Raw genomic sequence first — 16203 nt, forward strand, 5'->3', positions numbered from 1 at the left:
AATATTTAATAATATGTAAGTGTTAAGAATGATGCCAAACAGTGCACTCTCAAACTTCAATGTGCACAAGAATTCCCTGGGAATCTTGTTAAGATGCAGATTCTGATTCAATAGGTCTGTGATGAGACCTGAAGTTCTGCATTTCAACAAGCTCCCAGGTGATACCAATGCTGCTGGTACCCAGACCACAGTTTGAGCGGCAAAGCTGTAGAGTTTTCACCATTGATATGAAAAGGCCTTCCCAAAATATAATAAAATGAAGAAAACCATGCTGCAAAACAGATGTCATTTATTTGTTGTTCATTTATTTATTTATTTGAGATAGAGTCTCACTCTGTCACCCACACCAAAGTGCAGTGGTGAGATCAAAGCTCACTGCAGCCTCAAACTCCTGGGCTTAAGTGGTCTTCCCACCTCAGCCTCCCTAGTAGCTGGGACAACAGGCATGCACTGCCACGACTGACTAATTTTTAAATGTTTTTGTAGAGATGAGGGTCTCGCTATGTTGCCCAGACTGGTCTTGAACTCCTAGCCTGAAGCAATCCTCCCACCCTGACCTCCTAAAGTGCTGGGATTACGGGTGTCAGCTACCACACCGGCCATGATGCCATTTTTATAAGGAAAAAAATATATGCATACACAGAAAATATCCACAAGGATACAACAAAATATTAATAAGGGTTTTCTCTGAGTAATAAGCTTAGATAATGTTTGTTTTATTATTTATGCTAATTTGTATGTTCTACAATTAATATATATTAATTATTTAATTAAGACAAAGTTAGTGTATTTTTACTGTGGGGCCACACTCCTGAATGTAAAGGGTAGTTCTCACTTGAAGCGGAGGCATTGGTGGACCAGTTATGAAAAGTGTGTCACTTGGCGCCGGAGTCAGCCCTGAGCTGGAAAGGCCTGGCTGGGCAGAGGTTTAGGAACAGGATTCTCTTGACCTGGGCCATGAAGCTTTGAGGAACTTCCAGGTGGTGGACAATAAGCGGAGCTGTCCACATGGAGGCTGGCACAGGATGGAAACTGAGGCCCCCAGCCCTTGACACAGGAGAGCAGCTGTCTCAGGCTCCAGATGTTGACCCATTCCCAACCCCTTCACATTTGTTTCCCCTATGATCTTCCTTCCCTTGAGTAAACACTGGGACCAATGAGGTGGTAGCAGCAAGAGTCCGAAAGAGAGAGACCCCCCCAAGGGAAGGTGAATCTGGTTTTGAGGGCAGATGTCAGATTCCCAGGATGGCTGCAGAAGTTCTTTCTCTAGGGCCAACCTCTGAAAGTCCAGATTTTGCTTCAATGGGGGACAGGTGTCTCTTACAAAGTGGATACTACATGCTCCTGCTTGAGGATGATGTGATTCCAGAGAGGGGCGTCACGCATTTGCTCAGTATTTTGTGGGATAACCTGTTGGATGACCTTGGGTGGTCTTGGTCCCTGAAAACCTCACCTGCTGAAGTTTCTCAGCCATAACAGAAAGTACTGTTTTGTGTGCTTCATAGGGCTGTGAGCTTCAAATGGCTTGTTTGTTTGTTTGGTTGGTTGGTTGGTCGGGTTTGTTTTGAGACAGGGTCTCGCTCTGTCACCCAGGCTGTAGGGCAGAGGTGTGATCTCAGCCCACTGCAACCTCCGCCTCCTGGGCTCAAGCTATCCTCTCACTGAGCCTCCTGAGTAGCTGGGACCACAGGCACGCGCCACAACACCCAACTAACTTTTTCTATTTTTGGTAGAGATGGGGTATGTTGCCCAGGTTGATCTCAAACTCGTGACCTCAAGTGATCCGCCTGCTTCAGCCTCCCGAAGTACTGGGATTACAGGTGTGAGCCACCGCACCTGGCCTCAAATATATTTTTTAAATTTCTGCATGTAGCCAGATGCAGTGACTGATGCCTGTAATCCCAACACTTTGGGAGGCTGAGGCGGGCGGATCACTTGAGGTCAGGAGTTCAAGACCAGCCTGGCCAACTTAGTGAAACCCTGTTTCTACTAAAAACACAAAAACTAGCTGGGCATGGTGGCACATGTCTGTAGTCCCAGATACTCAGAAGGCTGAGGCAGGAGAGTCGCTTGAACCTGGGAGGCGGAGGCTGCAGTGAGCCGAGATCACATCACTGCACCCCAGTCTGGATGGTAGACTGAGACCCTGTCTAAAAAAAAAAAAAGAATCAGCCAGGTGCAGTGGCTCACGCCTGTAACCCAGCACTTTGGGAGGCAGAGGAATGTGGATCATGAGGTTAGGAGATCGAGACCAGCCTGACTAACGTGGTAAAACCCTGTTTCTAACTAAAAATATAAAAATTAGCCGGGCGTGGTGGCATGCGCCTGTGATCCCAGCTACTCGGGAGGCTGAGGCAAGAGAATCACTTAAACCCGGGAGGCAGAGGTTACAGTATGGCAAGATCACGTCATTGCACTCCAGACTGGGCAATAGAGCAAGACTCCATCTCAAAAAAAAAAAAAAAAAATAGCCAGGCATGGTGGCATGTGCCTGTAATCCCAACTACTCAGGAGGCTGAGGCATGAGAATTGCTTGAACTTAGGAGGCAGAGGTTGCAATGAGCCAAGATTGCACCATTGCACTCCAGCCTGGGCGATAGAGCAAGACTTTGCCAAAAAAAAAAATCTCTGCACATTGTAAAAGGATGTGCCATGGCTGAAAAGTCTCCCTACACTTCTTGTTCTTTTTCAGAGAGAAGGTGGCAGGAACCTTCCATATTGCCCTCGGTGGCTTGCCAGCTGAGGTTCTGCTCTCCTAGATGTCACCCCTACCCAGACCATGAGCTTAAAATGTTTATTTTTCTATGTCACTGGTTCATCTCAAGCATGAACATATGAGATGTTTTGGGGGCGTGTTTAAGATGAATTTAGCTGGACTCAAGCATAGCCTTTAATAACATTGAATCATGGGGTGAGAAAGCTGTCCCATTTCCAATTCTCTTTCCAATCTTTTAATGAGCCAAAAGAAAGCCTTGGTTAGGAGGTAATATGTCTGTAACACCTCACTAACACTTGCTAATTTTCCTTTTAAACAAAAAGAAAGTGGACCTTGGGCTTAGATTCTCTGCCAGCAAATCCAGCTATAATTTAATTGATTTTTATAGTTACCTTTCTATTTAAGGTAGTGATACAAAGTTTCTTTTAAAAATATTTTTAAGTAAAAAAGAGTCAATTAGCTTAAACAAATACGGTAGTCCCCCTTATCCAGTTTTACTTTCCATGGTTTCCGTTACCTGTAGCACAGTACAGTAAGACATTTTGAAAGAGAAATAGAGAGATGTACCACATTCACATGACTTTGATTACAATATATTGTTATCCTTGTTCTATTTCTTTTTTTTTTTTTTGAGACAGAGTTTCTCTCTGTCGTCCAGGCTGGAGTACAGTGGTGCTATCTCGGCTCGATGCAACCTCTGCCTCCTGGGTTTAAGTGATTCTCCTGCCTCAGCCTCCCGAGTAGGTAGGATTACAGGTGCGTGGCACCATACTCAGCTAATTTTTGTATTTTTAGTAGTGGCAGGGTTTTACCATGTTGTCCAAGCTGGTCTTGAACTCCTGACCTCAAATGATCCACCCACCTTGGCCTCCTATAGTGCTGGGATTACAGGCTTGAGCCACCTCACCTGGTCTTTATTTCCCCCCACCACCACCACCCCTTTTTTTTTTCAAACAGATACCGGGTCTTGCTATGTTGCCCAGGCTGGTCTCAAACTCCTGGCCTCAAGCAATCCTCTGACCTCAGTCTCTCAAGGTGCTGAGATTATAGGCATGAGCCACTGAGCCTGGTCTGTTCTATTTTATTATTACTTACTGTGCCTAAATTTTTTTTTTTTTTTTTTTTTTTTTTTTTTTGAGACAGAGTTTTGCTCTTGTTGCCCAGGCTGGAGTACAATGGCACGATCTCGGCTCACCACAACCTCCACCTCCCAGGTTCAAGCGATTCTCCTGCCTCAGCCTCTCCAGAAGCTGGGATTACAGGCATGTGCTGCCACGCCCAGCTAATTTTGTATTTTTAGTAGAGACGGGGTTTCTCCATGTTGGTCAGGTTGGTCTCGAACTCCCGACCTCAGGTGATCTGCCTGCCTCAGCCTCCCAAAGTGCTGGGATTATGGGCGTGAGCCACCGCGCCTGGCTACTGTGCCTAATTTATAAATTAAACTTTATCATAGGTATGTAGGTATAGAAAAAAACAGACTATGTAGGGTTTGGTACTACCCATGATTTCAGGCATCCACGGGGGATCTTGGAACATATCCCCCATAAATAAAGGGGACTACTGTAAATAAGTAATACTATGGATGGCGATATGGTTCAGCTGTGTCCCCACCCAAATCTCATCTTGAATTATAGCTCCCGTAATTCCCACATGTCATGGGAGGGACTCAGTGGGAAATAATTGAATCATGGGGGCAGATCTTTTCCATGCTGTTCTTGTGATAGTGCGTCTCACGAGATCTGACGGTTTTATAAAGGGGAGTTCCCCTACACAAGTTTTCTCTTGCCTGCTGCCACGTAAGATGTCCCTTTGCTCTTCCTTCATCTTCCATCATGATTGTGACACCTCCCCAGCCATGTGGAACTCTACATCCTTTAAACCTCTTTCCTTAATAAATGACCCAGTCTTGGGTATGTCTTTATTAGCAGCACAAGAATGGACTAATAGAGATAGTATTTGGATATGGCAAGCATCATGAATGTGGCACATGGTTATTGATAATTTTGGTCTCCTGAGATGCAGACATCCCTAGGAGGAGTGATACCGCCAATGGACTCTTCTGACACCCCTGCCAATTGCTGCTTTACTGTCTCTGTGTGATTCCTTGACTTTTTCTCCTTTTACTGCTGAATTTTCAGCTCCTCAAAGGCTGACAGTGTGTCTTAGGCTTCAGAATCTCTCCCAGTACCCAGCACAGGGCTTAGAACAAGGTAGATGTCATTCAAAAAGTGCTAAGTGACTGAGCAAGGTGGTTCACACCTGTAATCTCAAGACTTTGGGAAGCTGAGTCAGGAAGATTGCTAGAGCCCAGGAGCTCAAGACCAGTCTGGGGAGCATGGTGAGACTTCATCTCTACAAATAAAATAATTAGCCAGGCATGGTGGTGCACCCCTGTGGTCTCGGCTACTTGAGAGGCTGAAGCGGGAGGATCCCTTGAGCCCAGGAGTTTGAGGCTGCGGTGAGCTGAGCTCGTGCCACTGCACTCCAGGCTAGGTGACACAGCAAGACTCTGTTTAAAAAAGAAAAAGTGCTAAGAGGCCTCAGGTCAGAAATCAGACTCCATGCAGCATAAGGAGACTGAGTTCTAGTTCTGACCCCTAACCTTGCTAGCTGTGTGGGCCTGGACAAGTTCTTCAGCTTCTCTGAGTCTCCATCTCCTCATTCATCTGCCTCACAGCAGTGTTTCCAGCACAAAGTATATGAAAGGAGTTTGAAATCACATGTCTCCATAAGGGATTATTAATACTATTATTGGTTGAATCACAAATCTATTGTCACTGAAAATCTTTCCAGTGCAGACAACCAGAAGTAAAAAAGAGGAAAAAAGGGAGGTGCTGAGAGGGAATGAGAGGCAGGAGGCCTGGAAAGGGGGAGCTGAGCCCCTCCTTTACCATCTGATCTGGGTGTGGGACCACCTGCAAACTGCCTGATATGGTTTGGCTGTATCCCCACGCAAATCTCATCTTGAATTGTAGCCTCCATAAGCCCCACGTGTTGTGGGAGGGACCCAGTGGGAGGTAACTGAATCATGGGGTGGGTTTTCCCATGCTGTTCTCGTGATAGTGAATAAGTCTCACGAGATCTGATGGTTTTGTAAAGGGCATTTCCCCTGCACACACTGTCTTGCCTGCTGCCATGTAAGACGTGCCTTTGCTCCTCCTTCCCCTTCTGCCATGATTGTGAGGCCTCCCCAGCCATGTGGAACTCTTGAGTCCATTAAACCTCTCTTTCTTTCTAAATTACCCAGTCTCGGATATTTCTTCCTAGCGGTGTGAAAATGGACTAATATACTGCCGCCTGTGACCTCAGCATAGGCCTTCCCCAATACGGGACCCCAGCAATGCCTAATACAAAAAGCATGGTCTGGCATCATATAACTAGTGTTCAAGTTGCAGCCCAGCCACCTACTGGCTGGATGACCTGAGGTAAGTTACCCAACCTCTCTGTGCTCATGAGTCTCATCACTAAAGTGGGACCAATGCCAACCTCTCAAGCCCGTTGTGAGAAACGAGTAAGATCACACATGTATACATGAGCCCTGACACGTAGTAAGTGCTTGGTGAATATGGGTTCCAGGGAATTCTGCAGGCTCCTGGAAGAAAGATACGGAAATGATTCAGGTACATGATGTCATCTGGAGCATTGAATTCATCATCTGGGAGAACTGGACTCCCAAGAGCTTTCCTGACCTGAAGCTAGAGCTGGAAAGTAAGAGAGTAAAATCGCAGATGTCAGTTTCCAACTCCACCTCCATTCTCACCCCACACCCTCCCACCCCCACCTCATTACACCCAATCCTGCCCCTTAGGATCTCTTGGGCTATCAACTCGAGGCCTTGCTCTTTCAGATGAAGGAAGCTGGAGGCAGAGGAGGATCTTTGGAGAAGCAGCCAAGTGTTCTTTGACTCATAGAGGAGCCCAAGGCCCGAGGGGCCAGCTGGAGGTCCACTGTCTGGCTGCTGAAAGCTCTGCTAGACTTTCTGTCTCCTCCACCCCTGGAGATCCAACCATAAGAGGAATTAATCTGGCTCCCCTCTGCATCCCTTGCCCTTGCCCCCAACACAGTTTCCTTCCTGTGCTCCATGGGAGATGAGAGCTGGAAGGGAGGGATGCATCTGGGGAGGCTGGTCTAACTCAGCTGGACCACAACATCTGTATCCTTAACTGTGGCCTCCCCGTTCCTGCTTCAAACTGGGAGGGAATGGGAGAGCCCCAGTTCTTCCCAGGAAACTGATGTGACTCACTTCCCAGGATGATCCATGGAAGAATGCAATCTTTTCTCTCTGACACTCATATAGAACCATGGGACTAATTTTCTCACCTTTAGGAGGCAAAAATGGGAAACAGCACGTTTTAATAGAAAACTCCAAAATAATAGTGGTTTAAACAAGATAGAAGCTTATTTCTCCAACACATAATAATGATTCTGGATGTAAGCAGGTCAGGGCTGGTACGGCAGTTCCACACAGTTTTCAGGGTACCAGTTTCCTTGAACTAATTCTCATGGCCCAGGATGACTGCAAGAGCTCCTACCATCAGGTTTGAGTTCCAGGTAATGTCTGGCAGATGGGGAAGCAGTGGGACATGCTCCTTCCTTTAAAGATACTTCCCAAAGGTCAAGCCTAACACTTTCACTTACACCCAGACCCTAAGAAGTTTTAAGGGGTCAGGGATTAGCCAAAACTTAGTTCCAAGGCCACAGCCAGCTCCAAAGAAGGCTGAGAAACAAATTATTTTATCCGGATGACCCTGGGTTCCATCCCTCTCCTCCCATGGTCACTGTCCTGATTCAGGCTACTCAGCTCTACAGTAACCACAGATCTTGTTTTCCTACCTCTGGGACAAACCCTTCACCTGTCCTCAGTTGTTTCTCCAAAACACACATCTGGCTATATCACTCCCCTGCTCAAGAATCTGTGATGGCTCCCTGGAGCCCTTGGAATAAGCTGTGAACTCTCAGTGTGGTCTGCAAAGCTCTTCTCAACCTAACCCCAGCCAGTGTCGCCTCCAGGCATAGCCCTTCCCCTCCCCTGCACACAGTCTAGCCCCATCAGAGTCCTAGATGTTCCTCAAATAACCCATACTGTGTCCAGCTTCACTTCTTGACTATAACACCCTTTTTGCCCTTCTATTCCTCATAAGCTTCAACCTGTCCCGTAAGATGCTACACAAGCATTACTTTCTCCAGGTGACATCTTTCCTGACCCCTTTCCTGCTCCCTCTGTGGGCCTCCTCAGAAGTCTCCCAAACACTCTGTCTTCCACACACCTGAATGTGCTGGAGGGGACAGGCCACCCGGAACGTGCAGACCTGCTCAGCTGCCTGCAACCACGAGTCTGTATCAGAGCCCCTGGAAGCTCTTTTTTTTTGCACAGACTTGGTATTAAGCCAATGTTAAGCTGTACCTCCTGGACTGGAAGCTGCTCAAGAGCCATCACAGTCTTGGTGTCCCCAGCACTGAGCCAGAGCTGGCACCATGCAGGGTCGAATGCAGGAAGAAACCCCAGAACACTCGGTTTCTTGTCTCCTTCCTCTTTAGCTCAGGTCACCCCTGCCAGGAGCCTCTGCTCTTTGTCAGGAACGAACTCAGAGCCTGCCATGCAGATGCTCTGGTCCTGTGGAATCGCCCACTCTGGCCTCCCTCTCTCTGAAGCACAGAGGACAACTGATCAAGCTGTAACGCTCCAAGCGATGACAGTAAAATGCATCAGATCTGGCTTTCCCAGAGTCCTCACCCAGATCCATGCTGCTCCAATTATGAGTTTAGTCCATACTGTCTCCACTGACCTCCTACTCCCTAGCAGAGACAGTGTCACTCCCAACAAGCACGTTAGCCCCATGTCATCCTCCAGGCTCCCCAGATCCGGATGAGCACTGGATCTCCTGCCAAGCAGAGACTCCAGACTTTCACCCCACTGCCAGTTCTGGGACGCCGAGTGACAGCCTTCGGGCCAGACTGGCTGCCTCCAGACTCTGCAGCCTTTGGACACAGTGTGCAGAGGGTGAGGGGCCGCTTCCTCTGCCTCTGAGACATGGGGGACCCCAAGCCCCTCCCACAGTCCCTCAGGGAAGTCCTTCAGTTACCACCCAGAAAGCAGGCATTGCTTTTTTCCCCCTTTTTGGGGGAGTTACCTGAAGAAGACTTTAGTCACACTGCCACCTTGAAGACATGCTGGGGCATTAAGACCTCCTCCAAAAAGCCTCAGGCCCTGGTCCTGGGGCCCATCTCCTCTCCCTTTTCACAGAATCTTCCAGCAGGGCTTGGATGCCTTCCCTAAGGGAAGAGATGGTCAGGATTCACAGGCCAGGGAGATCCAATATTTATTTTGATCCCCACCTTTATACACACACGTGCACACGCAGCCTAGCATCATCTTCCCCACCGTTTATGCTTCCTTAGCACTCTGCACCTTGGCTGTGTTCATCAGAGGCCGATTCATCATTTTCTGTGGTTGTCTAGGAACTGGGACCGCCTCTGTCTCCTTATGTACCTGGCACAGGGAACAGGACCCATGGACATGGCCGCCCTCTTCTACCTCATCTTATCCCCAGATCCTTCTCTATGGAGAAGAGGGTCTTGGAGGTTGGCTCCTCCCCTTGGAGGGCTGAGAAATAACCCAGAGAGTCTGCTTCCCTGACAGGTGACCAGGGTGAGGTCTGCTAGAAGCTTGGAGGAAATGTGTTTTCTCCCGGAAATAATTAAGATCACTAAAGTTATTAAGCATTTACAAAGTACTGTGCTGCATGATTGGCTTCCTCTTTCTTGTTTAAGCCACACAGCCCACCTCTGAGATGGGTTAGGAAGCTGCAAAGACTTGCCCGAAGTCACACAGCCAGTAAGAAGCAGGATCTTAATCCCTCCCCGACACTGTCTCCTTGGTCATCCTCAGCGGATCCTTGTCCATTTCTCTTGCTTCTGTTACTTTCGGGCTGCGGGACCCAGGACCTCGCATAAGTGACTTCACCTCTCTCGACCCATTTTCTCAGCTGAAATGTGGGCACAATAATACTTCCCTTGAAGGTGGTTGAGAGATTTCCAAATATTGAACATGTTAAGCAGGGAGCCTGAACACAGTAGGTGCAAATGGCAGGAGCTACCACTTGCCAGCATCCCCCAGGCCTCCCCAGTGAAGTGGGGGCAGAGGAAAGGGTGATCTACTGCCTCCTCTGAAGAGAACCACCCAGCTGTCAACCTGAGGCAGGACCGCCCCGAGCGATCGCGGGGCTCTCCATTTCTCCAAAGGCTCCATTCCTCATCACAGCCAATTAGTTAAAAATAGCTTCCTCTCCTCTTGTATCACTTACACAACAGAGAGAAAGGGGTGATTGTTCCTGAGGAAGAAGGTCTCCCTGGGCCCCTCTCGCCAGAGCAGCTGAGAGCTGCAATGGGGATGGGAAAAGGGCTTAGGAGAAGAGGGGCACAGTCCCGGGAACTAAGACGTGGTGGGTCCCAGGCAGGTGGGAAGGGACTGGCTGAGTGTCCTCCCCTGGTGGGCAACAGACAGGCAAGGGTCCAAGGCTTAGAAAGGGCCCTATGTTGTAAGAGCAGAAAATGAAGAGAGCTCAGAGGTCTCACTCCTGAACAGCAGCTCACCAAGCCATCCCCAGCTGGGGAGGGATTGTCACCGTATGGGGTACCTGGAACACAGCAGGTGCCCGGCCTCTGGATTTCAGGAGAGCTTTCTACACCACTGGGATACAAACACTGTCTCTCAAATCAGCCATCGCTGACACTCCGGTCCTCCAGGTTTCTTTCTTTCTTTCTTTTTCCTTTTTGTTTTTTGTTTTCCAGAGACAGGATCTCGCTCTGTCGCCCAGGCTGGAGAGCAGTGGTGTTATCACAGCTCACTGCAGCCTCAACCTCCTGGGCTCAAGCAACCCTCCTACCTCAGTCTCTTGAGTAGCTAGGACCACAGGAACACGCCACCATGCCTGGCTATTTTTTTTTTTCATAGAGATGGGGTCTCACTATGTTGTCCAGACTGGTCTCAAATTCCCCCTAGGTTTCAATAAAGCCCAGGTTACTGAAGCTGGGTCCTGGAAGAGCCTGGGAGGAGACTCAGTGTTCTGGAGGCTATCTGGACATGAGGTGTGGGCCGTGGCTCCCAGAGCCTCCCTGTGTCCTTGACGGTCCTTGACTTTGCTGCCACCATTAAGCCAGGTCCCTCCATTAAAGCTTAGGGCCAAGCACGCACAGAGTCCCCCTTTGTCACCGCTCTTAGCACAGCTGAGACCAGCTGGCATTTTCACAAAGGGCTTTACTAAATACTAAGGGAGAACAAAAGGGAAATAATTACAGAAAACACGAAAAACCCAGCCCTGGCTGCCAAGTTCCCAAAGTACAGGTTTCCATTCCTTTGGTGACGACACGTCGCCCCAGAAGCCTGGGACAAGGCCGTGGGCACCTCGCCTGGCTTCCCTTGTTCCCAGCTCTTGTGGCAGATGCCATCTTGTTTCCCACCCCTGGGAACACTTGGTCACCCATGGGCTCTTCTCCTGGCCCCCTTTCAACAGGGCCCCACCCCAGGCCTCCCACTGGGTTCTGGTCTCTGGCCTGAGACATAAGCCTTGTCCCCTGGCGGCTGGTGGGGCTGTGGTGACCAACCCAGCACATGATTACACAGTAACAAGAGGTGGGTCTCCCACACTCCCCATCCCTCACCATCAGAGGGGCCCACCCAAGTTGATGGTTCTTGAGTATGGGGTCTAGGAGGGGGCACCTCTGAACAGCTGAAGGGCATGTGAGTAAGGAAGGGCCAGACTCGGGACATTTTCCCCATGGGGAAGGACTAGTCTCTGAGGATTGATCCAACTCAAAACATATCAATTTAAGGCCTACTATGTGCCAGGCACTGAGCAAGGTGTGGAGGCTACAAGGGTAAACAAGAGACACAGTACCTGCCCTCTTAGATCTTACCTTCTGTTAGGCAAACAGATAAGCAACTGGGCAATTATGATACTGAAGGCCAGGTGCCATGATGGAGGGGAATTCAAGGTACTGTGGGAACCTGGACCAGGGGTGTCTTACCTAGTGCTGGTGGCCAGGGAAGCCATGGAATCCTGCCTAGAACAAGTGCATAAAGAGAAGAAGAGCCCAGGATGGAGGTTGGGGTGGGTCCACAGGAAATCGCAGCCCAGGAGGCAGGGGGAGAAGGCAGAGGAGGTCAACCAAGCATCTACTTGCTGGCAGCTTTGAATAGCTGCTGGCTATAATATAGATTCAGTCTATAAAATGAAAAGGCCCTTGGCCCAGAGCTGCCCACTGTTGCCCTTTCTACCAGCCAGGACGAGGAAGATTTTAATCCTTGGATGCTACACTTCTCAGCAACCCAAGCCCGGGACTCAGGAACAGGGTCAGAAGCAGAAGGTGTTTACCCAGGACCACTTGAGACATCTCTCCAGAGGCAGGTGCTGAACTGTCATTAGGAGAGGACAAGTCATCACTAGGGAAACGTTCAGAGGGCCAAGACAACAAAGAGACTAGAAAACAAGAAAATGGCTAGAAAATGGGAAAATGAGTCAGGAAGCTGAAAACCTACAAGCTGGGATGGGTTGGGGCAGGTGTTTCAGGCCAAGACCATGACTAATAGAATGGGAAACTGTGTTTGCAGGACGCCTTGGGGGCCAGGGGCTGGCCTGCAGACTGGAAGCCATGACTGCTCAGAGTCTACTACATTGTTGTGGCCCAGTGTTTCTACAGCCAGCCCCTCATGTTTCTCTGTATCTGCCCGACTCCCCATATAAGAGTCAGCTCTTGAGATCAGGGCTCCTTCCTTCCACACATCAACCATCCCAAGTCTGTCAAGCATCCATTCTGCTCCAGCATGGGGAAGACCCAGAAACAGCTCAAGACTTCAGCCCTTACCTTCAATGTCCTTGCAGTAAGGTTGGGAGCTAACGCTTAGGTTCACTGGAAAGACCTTTGGAGAAAGATCTCGGCTTGATCACCATCGCTGTTCCTTTTTTAGTAGCTAAAAAACTGTTGGAAAATTACATAAACTCCCTGGGCCTCCATCTTTCCATCTTAAAAATGGAAATAATTAAAACCTACCACTACAGGGTTGTGATCAGAATTCAATGAGTCAAGGTGGTTAGAGCACCAGGCACACTGTTTGGCATATAATAGGTGTTCAGTAAATATTACTTCTCTCCCTGAAACAACAGCAAGTGATTGTGGTGATGAACAGTTAAGTGTTGAGTTGGGGGCACTGACTGCCACCCCTAAGCCCCTGGGTCTACTTCCAGGGCCTCAGTGACAGTTGAAGATTGAGAGACTGCACTGTGATGGTGAGAATTAGTGTTTGTGTGCACCTATGCAAATCGCTCCATTTTTTTCCTCCACTGCCACAGGCAGAAGCATAAGATTCTTTATTTTCTATCTCATGTCCATGCTACAGGACTCTGCTCTGTAACTGTAGTTTTTTTTTTTTTTTTTTTTTTTTTTGAGACGGAGTCCCACTTTGTCACCCAGACTGGAGTGCAGTGGCATGATCTCAGCTCCCTGAAACCTCTGCCTCCTGAGTTCAAGCGATGCTCCTGCCTCAGCCTGCTGAGTAGCTGGGATTACAGGCACCTCCCACCACGCTCCACTAATTTTTGTATTTTAAGTAGAGATAGGGTTTTACCATGTTTGCCAGGCTGGTCTCAAACTCCTAACCTCAGGTGATCTGTCCTCCTCGGCCTCCCAAAGTGCTGGGATTACAGGCGTGAGCCACTGCATTCAGTCTAACTGTAGTATTTTTATTTCTCTAATACAAGTCAAAAATTAAATTAGAAATCATGCCCAATTGCTACCATTTTTTTGCACCACAGGTGCTTAGTCCTCGCACAACCCTATGAGATAAGTACAGTTATTATTCCCACTCTTACAGATGGAGGAAGCTGGGGCTCTGAAAACAAAGGAAGTTGTTTGAGGCAATGTAGCTGGTCAATAGTGGGGCCACTGTTCAAAGGAGCACAGCCTAGGCAAGATGGCAAGACCCTGTCTTTACATCAAAAAAAAAAAAAAAAGGTTTTTAAATTAACTGGGCATGGTAACACACACCTGTAGTCCCAGTTATTCTGGAGGCTGAGGCGGGAGGATCCCTTGAGCCCAGGAGTTGGAGGCTGCATTGAGCTGTGATCACACCAATGCACTGAAGCCTGGGAGAGAGAGCAAGACCTTGTCTCTAAAAATTTAAATTTAAATTTAAAAAATTTATTTAAAAAAGGGGGAGCAGAACTACTAGCACAGCTGCTCTGCACTGGATGTGAGCAAGAACAAACTTTGATTCAATCTGTGGAAATGTTAGAGTCTCCTTGGTCTCTGCCACTGAGCCTACCCTAGGCTAATTCATCTCACAACCCAGGAAGCTGGGTTTAGAAGGGTATGGTCCCCAGTTTAGTGATGAAGGACTGAGGTGCACTTGTGGGAACCACAGACTTCCCCCAAAGTGTGGAGTTCACTCAGGAAAGAGAACTTCGGCATCCCCAGCCATTGGCATCTCCCCACTCCATTAACGTAAACTTAGAGAGACCTTCCATATCATATCCCTAGCACCTAGAACAGTGCCTGGAGCATAGTAGGGCTCAGGCAACACTTGCCAAATGAAAAAACAAATTAATGAATACAGGCTGGGTGTGTCTGGCCAACATGACAAAAACCCGTCTCTACTAAAAATACAGAAATTAGCCAGGCATGGTGGTGTACACCTAGAATCCCAGCTACTTGGGAGGCTGAGGCATAAGAATCGCTTGAACCCATGAGGCAGATGTTGCAGTGAGCCAAGATTGCACCATTGTCCACCAGCCTAGGCAACAGAGCAAGACTCTGCCCCAGAAAAAAAAAATACAAACTCATACACAAAAGACACATCCCGGCCGGGTGCGGTGGCTCAAGCCTGTAATCCCAGCACTTTGGGAGGCCGAGACGGGCGGATCACGAGGTCAGGAGATCGAGACCATCCTGGCTAACACGGTGAAACCCCGTCTCTACTAAAAATACAAAAACTAGCCGGGCGAGGTGGCGGGCGCCTGTAGTCTCAGCTACTCGGGAGGCTGAGTCAGGAGAATGGCCTAAACCCAGGAGGCGGAGCTTGCAGTGAGCTGAGATCTGGCCACTGCACTCCAGTCCGGGCGACAGAGCAAGACTCCGTCTCAAAAAAAAAAAAAAAAAAAAAAAAAAAAAAAAAAAAAAAAAAAAAAAAGACACATCCCATGCATACATGCTAGAAACATTCAGTTATAGATAAGCATATACAATGAAGATACTTAAGCACATGCACACACAGTTGTGCACAATACACACTTGTGCCCACATACACAAATCCATACCCAAACTAAAGACACACACAAACACATGCATATGTACACAAAGATGTTATGGGCAACATATACAATACAGATATGCACAAACACACACCTACTCACCTGCATACACATGCACAGTGACCCTCCACAATGACCCTGGGCCCAGGAAGGAGTTTGTCTACCCCAAGAACCCCAGCTTGTTTGAAGCTCGTCAGAACATTCCTTGCAGACCCCGCTTAGCCGGCTGGTGACTGGCCTCCACCTCCTGAACCTCCAGGCTTAGGGCCGGCTAGGCAGGCAGGCTGCACCTCTGGCAGCCCCTCGTGGGTGGGCAGGCAGGCAGGCAGCGGACACAGAGGTCACTGGGGTGAGAGCTGGGGCTGCCCTGGCCTCCCTGCTCCTGGCTGGAATGTGAGCTGTAGGGGCCACTTCCCAGGCCTCTCTCCTCCCCCACAGCCACCCACCAGCCCCAGGCCCAGCCCAACTCGTGACTCCCAATCCTGCCAGGTTCCTGCAGCTTGGGAGCTGGACACAGAAGGCAGTGAGAGGGGTGGTGGTAAAGAAAGATCCAGAACCAAGGGAGGGCACACACAAAAGCACAGAGAGAGGCACGGTCTTCACCCACAGAGACAGATATACACAGGCAGGCATGCAGACTCACAGTCCCATTGAAAGATACACATTCAGACACTTCCAAACACACCCAGACACACAGCGGATACGTACAAATCACACAAGAATACAGAGATACAGAGACCTGACCCCCACACACAAATACAGAGTCGTGTTTGGATGTACAGTAGTCACATGCACTCAGACCACACAGAGGCTCGGACACACAGCACACGTGGATATTCACAGACCCGCAAATGCCCGTGCACATGTGCAGATGCACGCGGACCACCGCACAGCGAACAGTTCCTCCTCGACCAGGGACCAGGAGGAGATGCCTGGGTAAGGCCACAGGGAGGGTCTGAGAAGACTGTTTCCCAAGGAGGCAGCAGGCCTGATCCTCCAGTCAGGTGCCCTGAGGGGTTTCCTGTGGGCCGCCCACTGTGTCCATACCTGGCTAGGAGGATGGTGGGTCGGGTGAGAGACGGTTCTGGAGTCAGGTAGGGCTTGGGTTTTGTCTCTGCCAGTTCCTCGGACACACAGATGCGCGCACACACACAACACACACACACACACTTTCCAAGAATG

The sequence above is a fragment of the Piliocolobus tephrosceles genome, chromosome 6 (genome assembly GCF_002776525.5).
Source record: "Piliocolobus tephrosceles isolate RC106 chromosome 6, ASM277652v3, whole genome shotgun sequence".
Taxonomy (NCBI): Eukaryota; Metazoa; Chordata; class Mammalia; order Primates; family Cercopithecidae; genus Piliocolobus; species Piliocolobus tephrosceles.